Source organism: Ranitomeya variabilis, chromosome 6, assembly GCF_051348905.1.
Source record: "Ranitomeya variabilis isolate aRanVar5 chromosome 6, aRanVar5.hap1, whole genome shotgun sequence".
NCBI classification, from domain to species: Eukaryota; Metazoa; Chordata; class Amphibia; order Anura; family Dendrobatidae; genus Ranitomeya; species Ranitomeya variabilis.
Window position 1 is genome coordinate 449,384,993 of NC_135237.1, and position 23,017 is coordinate 449,408,009.

The 23,017-nt window shown below is 45.2% G+C and overlaps 1 protein-coding gene across 2 annotated transcripts in view; it reads right to left on the minus strand.

The window, feature by feature from the left end:
* The window catches only part of PCMTD1 (protein-L-isoaspartate (D-aspartate) O-methyltransferase domain containing 1), an 85,462-nt gene extending 62,649 nt beyond the window's left edge, over nt 1-22,813 (minus strand). The window contains exon 1 of one of the 2 annotated variants that reach the window (XM_077270482.1): nt 22,542-22,813. The gene's annotated coding sequence lies outside the window, so the exon portion shown is untranslated. The remainder of the gene's footprint in view (nt 1-22,541) is intronic. The other variant, XM_077270480.1, reaches the window with a different exon arrangement.
* Between the last annotated feature and the right edge of the window lie 204 nt (nt 22,814-23,017).

Below are 23,017 nucleotides of genomic sequence, written 5' to 3' on the forward strand. Positions count from 1 at the left end.
TTTTATGGTTTTGCATTATCGTTTTTCGCTCCCCTTGTTTCCAGAGCCATAACTTTTTTATTTCTCCATCAATATGGCCATGTGAGGGCTTATTTTTGGTGGGCAAGTTGTACTTTTGAACAACGTCATTGGTTTTAGCATGTCATGTACTCGAAAACGGGAAAAAAAATTCAAAGGGCGGCGAAAATTGCAAAAAAAAGTGCAATCCCACTAGTTTTTTTTTGCTTTTTTGCTAGGTTCACTAAATGCTAAAACGGACCTGCCATTGTGATTTTCCAGGTCATTACGAGTTCATAGACACCAAACATGTCTAGTTTTTTTTTTTTTTTTTTATCCAAGTGGTGACAAAAAAACCCTGCAATTTTCCGATACCGGTAGCGTTTCCATTTTTCGGGATCTGGGGTTGGGTGAGGGATCATTTTTGTGCGCCAAGCTGATATTTTTAATGATACCATTTTGGTGCAGATACGATACGATCTTTTGATTGCCCATTATTGCATTTTAAAGCAATGTCACTGCAGCTAAAAAAACGTAATTCTGGGGTTTCGATTTTTTTTCTCGCTACAACGTTTAGCGATCAGGTTATTTTTTTTTTTTTATTATTATTATTGATAGACCGGGTGATTCTGAATGCAGCGATACCAAATATGTGTAGGTTTGATTTTATTTTTATTGTTCTATTTTGAATGGGGCAAAATGGGGGTGACTTGAACTTATGTTTTTATTTTCATATTTTTAAACAGATTTTTCTTTTAAATTTTGGCATGCTTCAATAGCCTCCATGGGAGACTAGAAGCTGCCACAACTCGATCGACTCTGCTACATAGAGGTGATGCTCAAATCACCCCTCTGTAGTAGAATTACAGGATTGCTATGAGCGCCGACCACAGGGTGGCGCTCATAGCAATCTGGCATCAACAATCATAGAGGTCTCAAGGAAACCTCTGGTTGTCATGCTGACGCACCGCTGACCTCCGATCACATGACAGGGGTCAGGAGGGCGTGTATTTGCAGCCCGATGAGCTTGTTAAATGCCGCTGTCAGAGTTTGACAGCGGCATTTAACTAGTTAATAGGCGCGGGTGGCCTATTGAGCTGACATGTCGGGGCTTTGAGGTGGGCTCCCCACCGGAGCCCACCTCAAAGTGGGGCTTCTGACGTACTATCTCGTCCGACGTCAGAAAGGGGTTAAATTTATAATATAACGCTGGGAGCATCACGCTGTCGAAAGCTTTTATAGACCGAGTAAGCGCGACGTGCCTGCGCAGTCTGGACCCCACAGAGTGATGCAGAACTGGAGATCGCGGTATGCGTAAGCACCGAACGCATACCGCGATCTCTCCGGCGCCCGCAGCTCTTCTTGTGTTCAGCGGTCACGTAGTACTGCTCATTAAAGTAATGAATATGGACACATTCATTAGTTTAATGAGCGGTACCATGTGACCGCTCAGCACTGGAAGGCGCTGCTGGCCCGGGACGACTGAGAAGCAGGGACGTGCCAGGATGGGGTGAGTATGACGGGGGAGGGTGAGCCATGCTATATTCACCAGTCCCCGTTCCACCACCGCATTGTGTCTTCCGTGTCCTCTGGCTGTGACGTTCAGGTCAGAGGGCACGATGACATCCATGGTTAGAGTGCACAATCTGACTGAACAGTCACAGCGAGAGGACCCGAAAGACACAACGGCGCTCAGTGGAGGAACGGGGACAGGTGAATATTGCAAGTGCCGGGGGCCTGAGCCAGCGGTTACACCGACAACTGACCCCCATAGTGTGCCGGTGTCACCTCCTGCTCAGGCCCCCGGCACCCCTCCCCCAGCGATGAGAGGTGAGTATGTCATTTTTTTTTTTATCGCAGCAGCAGCAGCATACGGGGCATACTATGCTATGGAGCATCTCATGGGGCCATCAACCTTTATGGAATAGCATACGGGGCATATTATGCTATGGAGCATCTTATGGTGCCATCAACTTTTATGGAGCATTATATGGGGCATAATATGCAATGGAGCATCTTATGGGGCCATCAACCTTTAGAGCACCATACGGGGCACATTATGCTATGGAGCGTCTTATGGGGTCCATCAACCTTTATGGAGGATTATATGGGGTATATTATGCTATGGAGTGTCTTATAGGGGCCATCAACCTTTAAGAGCAGCATACGGGGCAGATTATGCAATCGAGCATCTTATGGGGCCATCAACCTTTATGGAGCAGCATACGGGGCTTATTATGCAATGGAGCATCTTATGGAGCCATCAATCTTTATGGAGCAGCATATGGGGCATATTATTCTATGGAGCATATTTTAATATGGAGCATCTTATGGGGTCCATTACTAACGTTTGTGCAGCATTATATGGAGCATATTTTTGTATGGAGCATCTAATGGGGCCCATCATGAACTTTATGGAGCATTATATGGGGCGTATTTTGTATGGAGCATCTTATGGGGCTCCTGATTCAATATGGTTATTCAAAAACATATAACCTACTGATGTCTCAGTGAATTTCACTTTTATTGGTATCTGTATTTATTTTTTAAATTTACCAGTAGCGGCTGCACTTCCCACCCTAGGTTTATACTCGAGTCAATAAGTTTTCCCAGTTTTTTGTGGCAAAATTAGAGGTCTCGGCTTAAACTCGAGTATATACGGTACCTATCCGGTATTGCCACGGGGTCTCTTTGGGCCTGAGGCCAGGACATGAATCCTCCGTCAGAAATGGCGCATGCGTATAGCGCACTTCAGGCGCCATTTTGTAAGTTACGCATCCGGGGATGAGGATTGTGGCCCAGGAGGGTTGTGGTGCCGGAATCGGCACCTGCGTAGTCCACGCTTTCCGGAGCCATTTTAATATACTGAATCTATATATACAGTTATATGAAAAAGTTTGCGCACCCCTATTAATCTTAAGCTTAATGTTTTATATAAATTGTTTTTTTTGCAACAGCTATTTCAGTTTCATATATCTAATAACTGTTGGACACAGTAATGTTTCTGCCTTGAAATGAGGTTTATTGTACTAACAGAAAATGTGCAATCTGCATTCAAACAAAATTTGACAGGTGCATAAGTATGGGCACCCTTATCATTTTCTTGTTTTAAATACTCCTACCTACTTTTTACTGACTTACTAAAGCACTTTTTTTGGTTTTGTAACCTCACTGAGCTTTGAACTTCATAGCCAGGTGTATGGAATCATGAAAAAAGCTACTTAAAGTGGCCACTTGCAAGTTGTTATCCTGTTTGAATCTCCTCTGAAGAGTGGCATCATGGGCTCCTCAAAACAACTGTCAAATGATCTGAAAATACGTACGCTACTTACCTGGTAGCAGTGTTTTTTCAGGAGCCCATGACAGCACAACGAGAGAGGGAATCCGCCCTTCAGGGACAGGAAACCTACAGACATAAAAGGGCGGTACCTCTCTCCCACGTCAGTTGGTTCCAGAGCATGAGAGGACCACCTTGGTTAGTAACACAGATGCAGCATACAATTATGTACATTTTATTATGTGAGTGAACATGGAAGAGGAAAAACACGAAAAAGTGTTGCATCATCCAAGAAAAGAATAGGGTAGGGAATATAAGGGTGCTGTCATGGGCTCCTGAAAAAACACTGCTACCAGGTAAGTAGCATACGTATTTATTCAGTCGCCATGACAGCACAACGAGAGACTTTCAGAGAAATAAGAAAGATTAGGGAGGGATAACAGCCTCAAGTACCCTTCTCCCAAACGTGAGGTCCGAGGAACTACCCAAATCTAATCTGTAGTGCCTAAGAAAGGTAGATGGAGAAGACCATGTGGCCGCCTTACATATGTCTTCGATCGATACTTCTGATCTCTCTGCCCAGGAAGATGCTACGGCCCGCGTGGAGTGTGCCTTTATACCATCTGGAACTTCGTTGCCACCTGCTGTATAAGCGAGAGAGATCGCCTCCCTGATCCATCTGGCTAGAGTGTTTTTAGATACTCTAAGACCCTTCCTCACTCCTTGATAAGCTACAAACAGAGTTCTCTCTTTTCCAAGTATCTGAAACTGAAATATATCTAAGGAGGCATCTCCTTACATCTAAGGAATGAAATTTACGTTCCTTATCATTAGTAGGATTAGAGCAAAATGAAGGCAGGACTACATCTTGTAGTCTATGGAATTTTGAGGCAACCTTTGGAAGATAGAGGGGATCAGCCTTCATAATCACTCTATCCTCCCTAAACTGCACGTATGGTGGGTGTCTGGAAAGCGCTTGCAGATCACTAACCCTTCTCGCAGATGTGAGCGCAACCAAGAGGGCTGTTTTGATTGAGAGGTTTTTTACAGGGATAGTATCAAGAGGCTCGAATGGGGCTTGCGTTAAGGCGGAGAGTACCAGATTTAGGTCCCATGGAACTAACCTTTAATGATTGGTCTGGACCTAGTGACTGCCTTAAAAAACCTCAATATCCAATAATTGCTGGCCAGGTTGTAGAGATCAGACTGAAAGAATCCATTGTGTCTTTTCTCCTGAGACATCTGGCTTCTTATCAGGAAACTTAAGTAAGGTTGACATTTCTTTTTATGGACGCATTCCTTCTTGACTGATGTAACCTCTTACCTAAATACCAAGCTGAACCTTATCTCTAGTATAGACTGTTTTTTTAAGGATGTGAAATATGAGCGCTTGTACGCATGTCTGTAAAATGTCTAACTCTTTTTATAAAGGAGGGGTAGAGCTCAGTGGGTCAGACGCGCTCCTGGGCTTCCCCTGTATATGATCACACAACCTTTGTGCTGCGTGTCATTTCTATGGGATCCCTACCTCTAGAAAGCCAGGGACTGAGAAGGACTTAACATTACTCTGGCGCCTGAACAGGGACCTGAGGTGAGAGTATTTGCTCGAGATTTACCTGCGGATACGGACAACGGAGATCTGGGATAATGGACGGCAAATGAACTGAAAAACCTGGCCAGGTAAGAGACATTATTAGTTCTCTTTTATCTGCCCTGTATTATCCGAAAGATCTCTATGAGCCGTGTCACGCTGGGTTAGTCTAGTAGTGAGTAGATACCTATAAAACTCGGGTTACCATATTGTATAGACTTATGAGTCCTGTCCCTGGCAGTGTGTGAACAGTGTGAAGGTTGTGGTATGTTGTGAAAGAAGAGCAAAAGTGCGTAGAAAAATAAGCCGAAATAGTTGGGGTATAAGCCTTATACACGGAAGTCAGCCTAACTGGGTCATGTTGTTGCGTCCTTCTGGGAGACCTCCGCCCATGCTTGACTCTCAATTAAGTGCTTAACCTCCTTCATTTCTGGATAAGGTTTGATAGAATGAGCCCAGGACGCGGTTTCATGAGCCTGGGACAAGTATGATATCTGAGACTGAGAGTTTTGTGATCTGTTTGGTGTTGCTGATCCTGTTTGCGTGCATTGTAGGAATCAAGTTTATTCTGCACATTAGAAAGAATGGAGCAGATCAGCCCTTCAATATTTTAGCTCCTTAGGAGAGAAGGCAACGAGACGCCACCAACAGAGGAAGTGGTTGTCCAAACGTCACCTAGGGTAGTCATAGCTAATATTGAAAAGAAAAATGGGAAATAAACAGACAAAAACCGTCTTAGGACAAGTGGAAGCAGCAGATATCATACAGGAAAGATGTGGAAAGATAGTCAGAAGGCAGATTAGGAGGGTAAGAGAAAAATTGGGAATTTCAGAAGCACTTATGTTCAGTACAGAATGGGAAAAACTGAGTAAAGAACGAGGTGGAATTATCAAAGACAATGGGTGGGAAGAAATCATACACTGTATGATAGAGGTCTCAAAAACAGCAAGAGAAGAAAATTGGAGATATGATCCAGACACTTTCAAATGGTCTATAGGAAGGAAAGGATGTATTCCACCTTCTTACCTAGATCCAAAAGCCCAATCATTTGTACCATCTGGAAGAGCAGAAGGAGGAAAACAATTTCCAGCCTTGTATCCCAATCTTGGTGGGGTAGGAGGATGGGAATGTTCACACTGTGGACAACAAAATCCAGATTGGAGAAATGATTGCCTAGCCTGTGGTACACCTAGATATGGCGCTGTACTTGCCCCTGTTAGGGTAGTACCAAGACCCTTTAGGGAACCTGGTGCTGATGGGGTAATGAACACCAGATATCATCAGACCAGACAATACTTTCCTTGGTCCCCTGCTGAGGGTATGTCCCTCCTGCATAATGCGCCTGATCCCACTCAATATCCTATCCGATTTGCGTAGTATATACAACAAATCATGCAGACTCATGCTGGGGTCTGGGCGGACGGGGAAGAATTATGTAGAATGAAAATGTCCCCCGGACTTTTTCAGGAATTATTGACACACCTACAGCCCAATAGACCAGTGGCAGAAGGGGGTGCCTTACAGACAGAAGCATCAGGTACTCAGTTCACAGAGGCATTAATAATTTTCATGAGAGGAAAACAGAGGGAAAGGGGGTCTACAGGTGTGATTATGCAGAAATTTGGGCAAAGTATTGAAGAATATAGTCAAGAACTAGAAAATAGCTTTAGGGATGAAGGATTGGATTTGACTGATGCTTCAGTAAGGAGACTTTTTACAAAACAATTAATAGAGGGGCTAGATCCGAAAATCAGAGAAAAATTTAAATCCTCTACTCCAGATTGGAGAACAATTGAACAACCAAATATTGTGAAACAACGATGTTTAGGAATAGCCATGGATATGAGAGAGAATCGTAAGCCTGTTAGAATAGCACAAGCTAATACAGGAGGAAGAGTGAGACACAATTTTCTTTGCCACTACTGTAAAAAGCCAGGTCATTTCCAAAGAGCGTGCAGGAAGAAGTTGGCAGATATAAAGTCAGGCAAATTTGTTCCCAGAAATAACCCTCCCCAAACGGACAACCAGCAGAAATCTACCATCATAGATGGTCCCATACCAGATTCAGATTGACTCGATGTGTTACAAACTTCCCTACCAGCTAGAAGACCTATGATACAGGTGAATGTGGGGGGGAGAGAGATTCCATTTTTGATAGATACAGGTGCAACTTCCTCAATTTTGAATCAAGATTTTCTTCCGAATCCGGATGATATTTCAGAACAAACAACTTTTGCTGAGGGTTATGATGGGGTAATTCGAACACTGCCATATACTGTGCCCCTAGAGGTCTCATTAGGACCTAAATGTTTTGCATCCAGATTTTTGTATGCCAGAGGTGCCCCAACATGTCTGTTAGGAACTGATGTACTAAAGAAATTAGAAGCTAACATCAAATTTAGGGAAGATGGCACAGTTATGCTGACTATCCCTGATGATGCAGAAACATTAGAACAATATGTCAGAATTCAGGCTTTTGAGGATTATACTGAAGAAAAAGAGTACAACACAGATCTAGACCTCTCAACGGTCCCAGAAACACTGTGGGCACAGGGTGACACTGATGTGGGATTATTGCATATTTCTCCTGTAAAATTATCTGTGCATCCAGGAGCTGTTCTCCCACAGCTCAGACAATACCCTGTGAGTGCCCAACAGGAACTAGCGATTACAAAACAGATAGAGGAATATAGAGAGAAAGGAGTTTTGGTAGAGATACAATCACCTGCTAACACTCCTCTGTATCCAGTCAAGAAGAGAACTCTTGATAAGAGTTCTATGCCCAAATATCGTATGGTACATGATCTAAGAGAAATAAACAAAGTTCTAGATCCAATCACCCCAGTTGTACCCAATCCTCATACGTTACTATCACAGATACCAGCCAGTTCTCAAGTGTTTACTGTAATAGATCTTTCAAATGCATTTTTCTCGGTTCCTTTACACCAAGATAGTTGGCATTTGTTTGCATTTACATTTAAGGGCAAACAGTTGGCGTGGACACGCCTTCCACAGGGAATGATACACTCCCCTACTCTTTATTCAAATGCCCTACAAACAGTTCTTCAAAGGTTTGAACCTGAATCACAGGTAGTAATTTTACAGTATGTGGATGACATACTACTTTGCTGCCCAGATCTAGAAACTGCAGAAAGGTCCACTGTAAGTTTACTATGTTTTCTAGAAAAAGAAGGGTGTAAAGTGAATAGACAAAAGCTACAAGTTTGTCAGATCAAAGTGGTCTTTCTAGGTCATTGCATTTCTCAAGGTAAAAAGCATCTTACACCTCAAAGAACTGAAGCAATAAGACAGATGAATGAGCCTAGAAATCATAAACAGCTACGAGCATTTTTAGGAATAGTGTCTCATTGTAGACAATGGATTATACATGCCAGTCAACTAATGCAACCACTGTATGACTGTGTAAAAAGTGAACCTTACTTGTTGACAAAAGAAGGTCAGATTTCGTTCCAACAATTAAAAGATGCCCTTGTTTCAGCTCCAGCGTTAGGGCTACCAGACTACACTAAACCATTTCAGCTTATGGCTGCAGAAGTTGATTCCCATGCTACAGGAGTTCTTACCCAGAAGCATGCAGGGAAACAAAGACCAATTGCATATCTTTCAGCAAGGTTAGATCCAGTAGCTAAAGCAGCGCCAACCTGTGTACGTGTAGTTGTTGCTGTCTCACTATTGTTGGACAAAGCATCAGAAATTGTCCTAGAGTATCCACTCACAGTTCAAACTACACATGATGTTTATGGGATATTAAACCAGGTCCAACCAAAACACATTTCCATGGCCAGACATTTGCGGCTACAGTGTTCTTTGCTGCTCCCCTCTACTATCACATTTGCAAGGCTTCAGACTCTTAATTTAGCAACACTGCTACCTCTCGAGTCTGAAGGGGGGAATAAGGACACTGATTCACACGCAAATTTTTTCCCTACAGACACACATGATTGTACAGAGCTCATTTTACAAGAAACAGCAGGCTTACCCAATGTATCCGAAACACCACTTCAAAATCCAGATTTAGAGCTGTTTATAGATGGTAGTAGGTTTGCAGATGACACAGGTAACTTCCATACAGGGTATGCAGTTGTGTCAGAATCTGAAACTCTCAAAGCAGAACCACTTCCACCAAAACAGTCTGCACAAGAAGCAGAACTAACAGCATTGATCGAAGCGCTAAAAATAGCTGAGAATCAGACAGCTAATATATACACTGATTCTAGGTATGCACATGGAATTGTGTTTGATTTTGGAGTAATCTGGAGAGCTAGAGGTTACATGACAGCATCAGGACAACCTGTAAAACATGCTTCTTTGATCAAACAGATCTTAGAGGCTGCACAAGAAACAAAAGAAGTAGCAGTAATTAAGGTAGCTGCACATGTGAGACTCGACACTAGGGAATCTAGGGGAAATGATAGGGCTGATAAAGCAGCCAAGGCAGCAGCGGTCAAACCCTTACAGCAGGTTCATACTGTAAACCCCACAGAAAATACTGAAGATAGACTGAGACAAGCACAGGAAGATGCAGGAGAAGAGGAGAGGGACAGGTGGAAAAAGGAAGGGGCAGAAGAACAAGCAGGAATTTGGAAGAAAGATGGACTAATATGTCTACCTAGAGCCTGGTACCCGATTGTAGTTGGTGGACTGCACCACCCTACTCATGTGTCTGCAAATGCAATGACACTACTGGCAAAGCAAGTCTGGTTGGCTCCAGGTTTTGGCAACTACGCAAGAGACTATTGTGCTGCATGCGTTATATGTCTGGCACATAATCCCGGACAGACGACAAAGACCCCTATGAAGCACCACGTCCGACCTCTCTATCCGTTTCAGCGATTACAAATAGACTTTATCCAGCTGCCAAAAAGTAATGGGTATGAGTATGTGTTGGTGTGTGTGGACATGTTCTCAGGGTGGCCAGAGGCCTATCCAGTTCGGAAGGCTTCAGCTAAAAACACTGCTGTAAAGCTAGTTGCCGAACTGATACCCCGTTACGGTCTCCCTGAAGTGATCGAGTCAGATAGGGGTACTCATTTCACTGGAGAAATATTTCAAAATGTACTGAAAATGTTGGGTGTTGAAAGTCAGTTACACACTCCATACCATCCTCAAAGTTCTGGTAAGGTGGAACGCATGAATGGAACTTTAAAATTAAAAATACAGAAAGCCATGGCTGAAACAGGAAAGCCTTGGACAGAATGCCTTCCACTGGCCCTTTACTCAATACGCAATACCCCAAGGGGTAAGACTAAACTGTCTCCATATGAAATTTTGTTTGGTAGGACTGCCAATTTAGGATGTTATTTTCCACAGCAACTTGTGTTAAATATTGAGTCATTGACTTCTTATGTGCAAAATCTTCAGAAACAATTAACTAAGGTGCATGCACAAGTTTTTGCTTCCCTTCCAGATCCTGACAACATTGAAGGAAGTCACAAGTTGGAACCAGGTGATCAAGTCTATGTAAAAAGACATACCAGAAAGGCTCTTGAACCAAGATTTGACGGACCCTTCCAAGTCCTGTTGACAACACCTACATCAGTCAAGCTAGAAGGAAAGGCATCATGGATACATGCAAGCCACTGCAAAAAAGCAGTACAAAACTCATGATATTGATGTTAATAATGTTAATCTCAACGGAGGCATGGGATAGACTAAAATCTCTAGCCCCTTTGAACAATAGATTCGTACAACATCATAGAAAATTAGTGCATGACTTGTTAAACAATACACAAACCCTGACAGATTGTTGGATCTGTACCCATTCACCGGTATCAGCCACAAGTATACCTTTTCTAGCAGTTCCCGTATCAGTAGAAGAAATATTCGCTTGGCCTAATTGTTCAGACAACCTGGCCAACAACCAAACTGGTAATGCTAGGCTGTGGAATACTACAATCGCCATACCAATTGTGGGATGGGTAGAATTTCCTTGGTGGCAGGGTAATCTCTCAGGGAGTAATACACATCTACAATATTTAGCATTCAGGGGAGGAAAATGGGTACCTAGGAATAAGACTGGATTAACTGATCTAGGACAGGTCCCCACTGAAAATCTACAGCTCAGTTTCAGTACAACCGTCCCTTCCTCTGATGCTTTCAAACCTGTAGTATTGGAAAGATACATACATAATAGAAAATGGGAACATTCTGAGTTGTTCCCTCAAGGTAATGAAAGTGATTGTACAAGCAAACCGGGGAACCTGGTTTGTAATGAATCTGATGAGTATGACATTTAAATTAAAGGACGTACAACGACTCAGAGATCAGTATGACAAAGATAATGACCAGAATAAGGATAACTGGTGGTCAGATACCTTTTCTTTTCTTAACCCAGCCAACTGGTTCAGAGGAATCGGTGGGTGGGTTGCTGGGATTATGCAGAGCATAATACATATAGTTATGATTATTGTAGTCATATACGTACTATTCCAGATTGTGCTCAAGGGTATCTCAGTATGCACAGATAAACTTTGTGTAATAGATGCAAGAGTATAAAGTTTTTTTTTCCTTTATTCTTATGTTATCCTCTAGTGATTCTAATTAATATTACTGTACTAATTTTTGTTTTTATATTTTAGTATACTGCTAAAGAAGAAAATAATTTGCGAAAGAAGAATTAATACTAGATTTGATTCTCTTATTAATAATATAAGTGTGTACATGTGTAATACCAAAAATAAAGGCTTTGTCTTTGGCCCTATGGTAATAAAAAAAGAATATGTCAAAGGGGGGAATTGTAGAGATCAGACTGAAAGAATCCATTGTGTCTTTTCTCCTGAGACATCTGGCTTCTTATCAGGAAACTTAAGTAAGGTTGACATTTCTTTTTATGGACGCATTCCTTCTTGACTGATGTAACCTCTTACCTAAATACCAAGCTGAACCTTATCTCTAGTATAGACTGTTTTTTTAAGGATGTGAAATATGAGCGCTTGTACGCATGTCTGTAAAATGTCTAACTCTTTTTATAAAGGAGGGGTAGAGCTCAGTGGGTCAGACGCGCTCCTGGGCTTCCCCTGTATATGATCACACAACCTTTGTGCTGCGTGTCATTTCTATGGGATCCCTACCTCTAGAAAGCCAGGGACTGAGAAGGACTTAACAAGGTTAAAATTGTATAGCGCCCCCAGAGCCGACACTTGGACTCTAAGAGTACTTGTGGCCAAACCCATCTCTAGACCCTTTTGTAAAAATTCAAGAATCTGGTTTATACATGGTTTCTGGTCAATTCGAGCCCCTGAATGTGATAGAAATTTTCTCCACACCCTAACATAGATGTTCGTTGTAGAGGGTTTTCTACTTTTAAGGAGTGTATTTATTAAATCTCAAGAGAATCCCTTCCTCTTTAGTAAGGACCTCTCAAATTCCACGCCGCTAGATGTAAGCTGGCTACTCGTGGATGGAGGATTGGGCCTTGGGAGAGCAGATCTGGCAATTCTGGAAGAATCCATGGTTGGCAGACAGACATCTTCCTCAGCCAAGGGAACCACGATCTTTTGGGCCAAAATGGGGCTATCAAGATTACCCGGGCTCTGTCCTCCCGAATCTTCCTCAGAACTAATGGGATTAGGTTTAGAGGGGGGAAGGCATAAGCGAGACTGAAGTGCCATGATATCAGAAAAGCATCCACTGCATATGAGTTGTCTTTTGGATTTAGGGAGCAGAACTTTTGTAATTTTTTGTTCCCTCTGCTGGCAAAAAGGTCTATTTCTGGACAACCCCATATTTGTATGATCTGCTTGAAGATAGCTGGATTCAGCGACCACTCTCCCTGCTTGAGCTTGTTGCGGCTTAGATAGTCGGCTTTGGTATTGAGACTTCCTTTTATATGAAGAGCCGTTAGAGAGAGAAGATGTTCTTCGGCCATCTGAAAAATATGATTTGCGACCTTCATTAACGAACTGGATCGCGTACCTCCTTGACGATTAATGTAGGCCACGGTTACCCGGTTGTCCGACAACAGCCTGACGTGTCGACCCTGTAGGGGTATAAGGAACCTATTTAAGGCGTGTTCTACGGCCAATAGCTCTTTCAGATTGGAGGATGAGTCCTGCTCAGACTGAGACCATAGCCCCTGAACCCAATCCTCCCCTAAGTGAGCCCCCATCCCTTAGGGCTAGCATCCGTAGTCAATACTCTAGATACATGATTTGTCCAAGGGACCCCCCATGAAGATTTGAAGCGTGTGTCCACCAAACAAGTGAATGCGTAGACTCCGCAGAAAGTGAAAATTTACTGTCGAGGTGAGCTCCTAGATGACAGGAATTGTGTAAGACGTCCCATTGTAGTGTTCTGGTGTGGAACTGAGCCCAGAGAACCAAGGAAGGGGAAGCGTTTTTTATTATCTCCCGCTTTCTCTAAAAGCTCATCTAGGACAGGACCTAATAAATGAGCTCCTTCACAGGGAATGCTACACAACTTTGTTCTGGCCTGTAAGTCCCCTGGCCAACATTTTATCCATAGCGCTCTCCGGGCTGCATTAGATAACGCTGAGGATCTGGCGGCCAATCTGACCGAGTCTGCTGACGCGTCCGAAAGGAAAGCTGCAGCATCCTGGATTATAGGCATAGAGGATAATATTTCAGTCCTGGGAACTTTATCCCTGAGCTGATCTTCAAGGTGACCTAACCACACCATCAAGGACCGAGCTGTACAGGTGGCTGCTATAGCCGGTCTCAAGGATCCAGCCGAAGTCTCCCAGGCTCCTTTAAGGAAGATGTCAGCTTTCCTATCTAATGGGTCCTTTAGGTTCCCCAAATCATCAAAGGGGAGAGATGTCTTTTTGCACGCTTTGGCAACTGCCGCATCTAACTTCGGAACCTTATCCCATGAGGATGAAGCCTCCTCCTCGAAAGGATATCTTCTTTTAAATGCCGGCGGAAGTGACCCCTTCCTCTCGGGTTTCTTCCACTCTTGAGATTAACGTCTTAATTTTGTCCACCACTGGAAAGGCCCTTCGGGACTTTCGCTCTATACCCCTGAACATAACGTCCTGAATAGAGCACTACGACTGGGTGTCCTCTATCCCCATTGTACTATTAACTGCCTTGACCAGATGGTTAACCCTATCAAGGGACAAACAGGCCCGACTAGATTCCACTTCCTCAGAGGAGGAAGAAGACGGGAGGGACCCTGAGCTGAGCTCACCCGAGTCCGAACCCACTTCTGAAACAGGGGATGACTTTCCAATTTCCGTTATACGAGACCTGGACCTCACAGAACTTTGGACTTCTTGTCTGACCATCTTTCTTATTGTAGAGGTCAGATCAGGAGCCTCTTCCTCTAGTAATTGTTGAACACAGGATTTACACAATCTTTTTACGTGCCCATCCGGAAGCGGTTCCGCACATTCGGCACACTGCCTATGTTTGGCCTTAGTTACACACTTCCTCCCCTAATAAGGAGAGAGGGAATATAAGGGGAACAATGATCAATAAGTGAACATTCACGTAGATCACTTACCCCACCAGAAGTGGTACCGTATTTGGGGGGTCCTTCGTAGCCGACGAACTTTTACGGCCTGAGGACTTTGATGATCGGGACTCCTTAGCTCCACCAGCGCGACTATCATTAGAACGTCGCTGGGAGCTCCTCAAAGGCTTTTCTGCCTGAGGCTGCTCAAGTGGCTGCTGTTGCTCACCGCTCAGCTGCGGTGTTCTTTCCGGCGACTCCATAATGGATGGACGGTCAGGAACACGCTGTGGTCCATGTGCAAGGCTTAAATCCCCCTGGGTACCGCCCCCAGACGGGGGTCAGCAGGGAAAAACTTCAGGTGCCGCTGACCGGTCCTGCCGATAGGTTCCGGTCCACCGCTCGAGCAACGCCCTAGTGCCAGAGACCCCCGAGGTCCAACCCCCCTCCAAGACGCCGGGCGCCGCCATTAGCCGGGAAGAAAGCGCTACCGTGCATGCCCGGCCGCGTCATCCACCCGCGCCGCCCGCCGCGTCATCCGGACACGCCCCTTCCGGTCGCGGCCGCGGCGCAGGGAGCAGACGCGCCGGACAAGGACGGCCGCACCCCCCAGCCGATGCCGGCACCAGCGTAGGTGGCGGCAGACCCCAGGCTCCAGCAGACACAGCCCTACGGGAACACAATACTCACCAGGCGCGGACACCGCAGAAGCCAGCCCATTCACCAAGAGCTGCTTCCTCCTGCTGCCACCAACACGAACAGTCCCCCTGCCGTGTGGTGCATCCATTCTCCTGACCAGGCCGAGGTAGGGGACCCCCGCTACCTGTACCGGTCTGTCAAGAGTGGGACCTTCTTTCTTCGACATTCTTCACGAGGCCTGTCTGAAGAGGTTCCGCTGTCAGGGACATGAAACCAACTGACCTGGGAGAGAGGTACTGCCCTTTTATGTCTGTAGGTTTCCTGTCCCTGAAGGGCGGATTCCCTCTCTCGTTGTGCTGTCATGGCGACTGAATAAACAAAGATTATTCAACATAGTTGTTCAGGGGAAGGATACAAAAAGCTGTCTCAGAGATTTAACCTGTCAATTTCCACTGTGAGGAACATAGTAAGGAAATGGAAGAACACAGGTACAGTTCTTGTTAAGGCCAGAAGTGGCAGGCCAAGAAAAACATCAGAAAGGCAGAGAAGAAGAATGGTGAGATCAGTCAAGGACAATCCTCAGACCACCTCCAGAGAGCTGCAGCATCAACTTGCTGCAGATGGTGTCACTGTGCATCGGTCAACTATACAACGCACGTTGCACAAGGAGAAGCTGTATGGGAAAGTGATGCGAAAGAAGCCATTTCTGCAAGCACGCCACAAACAGAGTCAGCTAAGGTATGCAAAAGCACATTTGGAGAAGCCAATTTCTTTTTGGAAGAAGGTCCTGTGGACTGATGAAGCAAAGATTGAGTTGTTTGGTCATACAAAAAGGCGTTATGCATGGCGGCAAAACCACACAGCATTCCAAGAAAAACACTTGCTACCCACAGTAAAATTTGGTGGAGGTTCCATCATGCTTTGGGGCTGTGTGGCCAATGCCGGCACCGGGAATCTTGTTAAAGTTGAAGGACGCATGGATTCCTCTCAGTATCAGCAGATTCTTGACAATAATATTCATGATTCAGCGACAAAGTTGAAGTTACGCAGGGGATGGATCTTTCAGCAAGACAATGATCCAAAACACCGCTCCAAATCTACTCAGGCATTCATGCAGAGGAACAATTACACTGTTCTGGAATGGCCATCCCAATCCCCAGACCTGAATATCATTGAATATCTGTGGGATCATTTGAAGAGGGCTGTCCATGCTCGGCGACCATCAAACTTAACTGAACTGAAATTGTTTTGTAAAGAGGAATGGTCAAAAATACCTTCATCCAGGAACTCATTAAAAGCTACAGAAAGCGACTAGAGGCTGTTATTTTTGCAAAAGGAGGATCTACTAAATATTAATGTCACTTTTCTGGTGAGGTGCCCATACGTATGCACCTGTCAAATTTTGTTTGAATGCAGATTGCACATTTTCTGTTAGTACAATAAACCTCATTTCAAGGCAGAAACATTACTGTGTCCAACAGTTATTAGATATATGAAACTGAAATAGCTGTTGCAAAAAAACCATTTTTTATAAAACATTAAGCTTAAGATTAATAGGGGTGCCCAAACTTTTTCATATAACTGTAAAATACGACAGCGGAGCAATAGAGCCACTTTCTACTGAATATGTATAGAAAATACATCAGTGCAGCAAGCCAGTGACTTTTTACTGCACATGACAGAACGGGGGCGCAGGATGGGAGCAGCACATGACGGAATTGGGGAGCAGGATGTGAGCACCACAAGACAGGATGGGGACGCAGGATGAGAGCACCCCATGACAGGATGAGGACGCAGGACGAGAGCACCCCATGACAGGATGGGGACGCAGGATGAGAGCACCCCATGACAGGATGGGGACGCAGGATGAGAGCACCCCATGACAGAATGGGGGCAGCACATACCAGAATGGGGGCGCAGGATGGGAGCAGGACATGACAGGATGGGAGCATGAAAGGATGAGGGCACAGGAATAGAGTAGCACATGACAAGATGGAGGAGCACAAAACAGGATGAGGGCACAGGATCTGGGCTGCACATGACAGGAAGGGAGCAGCATATGACAGGATGGGGGGCAAGATAGTAGCAGCACATGACAAGATTAGGGCACAGGATGGAAGCAGCACATACCAGGATGGAGACCATATACCAATATAAATGCTCGCCACCCGGGCGTAGAACGGGTTCAATAGCTAGTTAAAAATAATGCAGCAAACGTAATGGTGGAAATTTTCCAGAAAGGTGTGAATATTAGGCTGTCCCCAGTACATCTACAGTTCTCAACCAAATGATTTATTTATAGAACTACATGGATGGATATTAAAAGTGCAGCTCCCTTTGAAAGGAAACTCTATGATATATTAATGTTGTGGATGGGAGCAGTCAAGGACATGCATGTTTTTTCCAATGTTCTCAATGGAAGCCAGGTTTACCTTCTAGATCTTTTCGTCCAATTCATCATTTGGGACTTTTACACAAATTTCTCAACATTTCAGAGAATGGTGTGACTTTTTGAACCATAAAGTCACAAAGCAGGTTAGAGGCAAAAGTATAGGACATTTACGCAATTTTGATTAATTTTGCACAAAAAAAATAAATAAATAAAAAGTCAAATGGTTAAAAAAAAAAAAAATTGCAAATGGAGAAAGTAGCCACCTTTCTTCAAATTTGTGGCAAGTGGTGGCAGCGCCTCGTACTCCATCCCACCCCCTCATCAAGACTGGAGTGAGAAAAAAAAAAAGTTCGGCAAAAAAAAAAAAATAATAATAATAAGTCACATCAATAGCACAGCAAATAAAAACTTTCTAAAGTAATAATAAATGCATAATAAACACAGCTACACTGGTCTGGTCCTAAAAGCTTAAAATATGCTGACCGTGAATCAGTTACACAATAGATTGCATTTGTGCTACATCACAAAATGAATATCAGAACAGCTGAATGCAGACTAATAAGCTGGGGCTGCAAGGCAACGTTGGCCACAACACAAATCGCAAGGTCATGCAAGTGAATGAGGTCACATCAACACCCTTAGGGTACCGCTCGCATTATGTGACAAGCAAGTTGTAAAAAGTTGTACCCAGTTGGATATTTAGTGATTTCATTTATCTGCATTATACTGTGAACCAGCAGTGGCAGGAAGTGAACTTTGGGCGAGTTACCTTTGCAGACTCAGATTTAAAACGGGGACTTTTCAATGCATTCTTAAGTCGATTTGCATTATGTAAGGCCTGTTATTTCCTGGTGCTGTAAATGTAAAATATATATATATATATATATATATATATATATATATATATATATATATATATATATATATATATATATATATATATATATATATATATATATATTATTGTCCATGTAAGTTTTGGGCAGATGTGGAAAAAATGCTGCACAGTCACAATGCTTTAAAAAGTTATCAGTATTAAAAGTTTATTTTTAGCAACTAACAAAATACAGAATGAACAAAAGAGAAATTGAGAATATTAAACTGTTATATTGATTTACAGGTGGCGCTAGAGTTAAGTCCTCTTTTTCTCAGAAGAGGCAATTTGCATATTGATTTACGGTAATTTAAAACAAATTAAATCTCTATGTGTTGTGACTGACCTTTGCATTCAAAAGAGCATTAATCCTAGGTACACTTGCACTCAGTTTTTGAATAAACCTGACAGAGTGCTTGTACAAAAAATCTTGCAGAATTAACTACAGATCTTCCGTAAATGTATGCTAGAGCAAATCCTCCAGATTCTTCATGCAATCCCAGACAAAGATGATGATGTTGAATTCAGGGCTCTGTAGAGGCCATATCATCACTTCCAAAACGTATTATTCTTCTCTACACAGAAGATTGTGGCAGTCAGTGAATCATTCGGCTGACGGTGGCGGCGTGTTCGCGACGGTGTTCCGCTGGTGGTACCGCACAAAAGGCTGCATACGGTGTATACAGTGTGTGTGTGTGTGTGTGTGTGTGGGGCGTACGGCGTATACAGAGTGTGTGTGTTTTGCGACGGTGTTCCGCTGGTGGTACCACGCATGAGACTGGTACCACCAGCAGTTTCCATATTGAGATACCCATCACTTGGGTGTCCCAATATGGCGGTCAGTGAACTTCCGCCGCTTGGAATTCTGGGATCCGGACACATCTGGACGGAACAGGATGTGAAGACATTACAAGGTAAGTATATATTAAGATAGCTATATAATGAATATGTTTTCGTAAACAGCTGAAATGCCGAAACTTTAGTCACTGTCCAAATATTATGGACCTAACTATACATAAGTAAAAAAAAAAAAAAAAAAAAAGATGGGGGGGGAGGGGAGGAGATATTGCTCACCTAATGGAGTTGTGATTCTCACAACGCCAATAAAAGCCTGGGTTAAAATCATCTGCAATTCAAAACAGTCATATGTTTTATCAAATGGTACAAAGGAAAAGTTGCATGTTCTACAAAAAAAAAATAAAAAAATAAAAATAGGGCTATTACAATGTGGCAAAACAAAAAAAAGTGCCCTTTTATCAGTGTATTATACAAAATAATAAAAAAAACTACCTACATTTTGCATTACCATAGTTGTACTAACCTACAGAATAATATTAATACTTTGTGCAGCAGTGAATAGTGTAAAATCTAAAATGCAAATAATAGTAGAATTGCCATTTTGTTAACATCCTTCCTGATAAAGAGTTAATAAAAGGTTTGTAATAAGCTATATGTATCCCAAAATGATACCACTGCCAAATACAACTCATCACGAAAAACAAACAAGCCCCATGACCAAGTCGCTGACAAAATAACAGAGTTATGGCTCCTGGAGGATGACAAAAGGTGAAGAAAAAAAAAAAAATGGTTTGTCAAAAGTGACTGACTTGAAGGGGTTAATATTCCAGTATCACCAATACAGTAGTTTCATGGCTATAAATCCCCAGTGTCCGGAGCGCAGTCCTGTCTCACTGTTGTGCTCATGAATACAGTGGACACATAAGTGCAGGTCTATTGTTCTCCTTGTATCGGAATATTACACAACGACCTACTGTATATGGCTCTATATTGTGCCAATGAGCACACAGCGCGTCATATCAGACAAGGCCTTGAGATACAGTCGGAGGAACGCGAAACGGACAATGACCTGTGTTTATGAGACTCCAGAGCACTATTATGACACACTGAAAATAACACATTGCTAAGGTGGTAAAGGCGTTTTCTGGCTGGAGACAGATTTCTATAGTCATTCCATGTCACTGAGGAGAGCTGAATCCTGACAGAGCGCGATGAACGCCATCACAACTTCTTTCATTTCCAGGGCGGGTTGTTGGTCACAATCCAGCAATTATGTGATTCTCACAGCTGGTGTAACTTGATGACTAGATTCTCATCCGCTTTTTTCAATGTACTTTTGACAGAAACACAGAGTAATCTAATCAGCACGTGACAACAACTGTGAGAATCGCATAATTGTGGTAATGAGAGTGCCAACTTGTGCTGAGAATAAAGGGAAACCATGACAGAGTGTACATAGAGAGACTGCAGGGCCCACAAAACAGTAAATTATGAGTCTGTGAAATTTCCCAGCCTCAGCGCCCCTCGGCAAGCCCGGCCTCAGCGCCCCTAGTCCCGCGACAAGTCTGGGGTCAGCGCCTCTCATCCCACAACAAGCCAGGGGTCAGCACCTCTCATCCCACGACAAGCCCGGGGTCAGCGCCCCTCTTCGCCTAGTGAAATGAAAAGTTATTTGATTGGAGCTCAGAAAACACCTTATGAGTGTAGTGGAATTTCCTGGTGTCACTAGCCCTGGTTCCACAACAGCCCAACATCACCATCCTTTGGTGTCACTGCCCCTCGTCCCCCGATAGCCCAGCATCACCGCTCCTCGTCCCACGACAGCTCGGTGTCACTGTTCCTCGCCCCCGACAGCCCAGCTTTACTCAGTCAACTGAAAAAAACTGACACAAATCTGCCTGTAGCACACGTGGATTTTGTGGCCAAACCTGGTTCTTAGGGTATGTGTCCACGGTCAGTAAACGCTGCTTGTTTGACGCTGCGCAGAGCTGCAGCGTCAAACACGCAGCGTCCAGATGTTCCAGCATAGTGGAGGGGATTTTATGAAATCCCGTGTCCACTATGCGTGGAAACACGCATCCGACTTCCCTGCGACTCCGGACATGCTGCGCGTCTTTTCAGATCGCAGCATGTCCGTGCTACCTGCGGCGACGCTGCGTCGCCGCAAGTAATATCACAGGGCGCTATGCGAGGGAGCGATGATCCCGGATGTGTACAGTTAACACATCCGGCATCATCGCGTCCCAGAAAGGGGGCGGGGCTTAGCGCCGAGCGGCTTCGCCGCTCCGGCGATACCGCCGGCCATCCTGACCGTGGACACGTACCCTTACACTTCACTTGTTCCACCTCACCATAGGTTCAGATCAGCACAATGGGGTCCATACAGTTTTCGCCTTTCACAGAATTCAAAATATGTGGCCGGACTAGAATTTGACAGCTTTATTGCTTTCCTCACTCCACTCCGCTGCATCACACGTGGACAGTATGTTTCCATTTAATACTTTACAGATCCTTGCTGATGTAATGAGGCCCCAGGCAGTGTTTCTGTCCACTACATGATGGACAGAAACACTGTCACATTGTTACACACTTTATAAATTGTCATGATGCATTATACCTACCAAGGGATGGATGAGATTAGAAACGCATGGCTGCTTTCTTCCAAAATTGCTCCACACCTGTACACAGCGTGTCATTGCCCCTCTACCCTATGTGCATCAGTACTGCTGAGCTGCAATACCAGACATGACCCATGAACAGGGGTGGCGCCCTCGCCCGTGGGCAGGACAGGGGTGGCGCCCTCGCCCGTGGGCAGGACAGGGGTGGTGCCCTCGCCCGTGGGCAGGGCAGGGGTGGCGCCCTCGCCCGTGGGCAGGGCAGGGGTGGCGCCCTCGCCCGTGGGCAGGGCAGGGGTGGCGCCCTCGCCCGTGGGCAGGGCAGGGGTGGCGCCCTCGCCCGTGGGCAGGACAGGGGTGGCGCCCTCGCCCGTGGGCAGGACAGGGGTGGCGCCCTCGCCCGTGGGCAGGACAGGGGTGGCGCTGTCTCTGAGGGAGGCAGCCATGTTTACCTAATCCCTTTTGCACAACAACCAATCAGCTGCCAGCTTACATGTTGCAGCTGCTAAGGGCATGAGAGCAGGGACCCGCCTGGCTGCCATGGCCGAGCCTGCACATCCCCATCCCCCACCGTAGCGCCCACGGCACCAGCTACACACGATCACGTCACCTGCCTTATGCCCCGTATAACACATTACGTCACACCACCAAGTAAATGCTATGACGTCACCAGCAGCGCGTGCTCTGCGCACAAGGCCACTGCACAACAATAGGAGGAAAGTTTTCTTCGCCGCCGCCATCAGCAGCTTCACCTGACAGCTGTGCGCCGGTACCGCGATCTCCGTGCGCCAGCTGCCCGCACACACAATGCCGTCATACGGCGAGCGGGGGAGAAGCCGCTAACTGCGCCACAAGCTGCAGGAGGGAGGAGTAACACCGACATCTCCCCAACTCCACACCGAGCGGCTGCCAGCCCCACAACTCACCATGAGCGGCCAGCCGGCGTGCTCGTACACTGTAGCGGGCAGGCTCCGTCTGCGGCCCGGGAGCTGTGGGCTGTGGGGGCAGCGGTGCGGGCGGCGGGCACGGGGCTGCGGCGCACACACAGGCCCGAGTGCCCGGACTCGGTATTTGTTTTGATGTGCGCGGTGCACTCTGGGAAGCTTTTAGGCTGTGAACAGCTGAGAGGATGTAAACAGTGTAGCAACGTGACCGGCTACAGCGAGCGCCAATCACTGCGCGACTATTCCAGGCCGAAGGTGGTGACGTCAGAGACAGGGGCGGGGACTGCTTATGTAATTAGCGGCTTGACTGTGCTGTTTAGCTTTGGCGCCCCTCCGCCGGTGTGTGAGGCGGGGTGCTGTGCGGGGCGGGTGCTGTGCGGGGCTGGTGCTGGCAGCGCTCCGAGCGTCTGCTGCCGGTCTCAGCTGTGACCTCCGCCCCCTGCTGTGTGACACGGCTC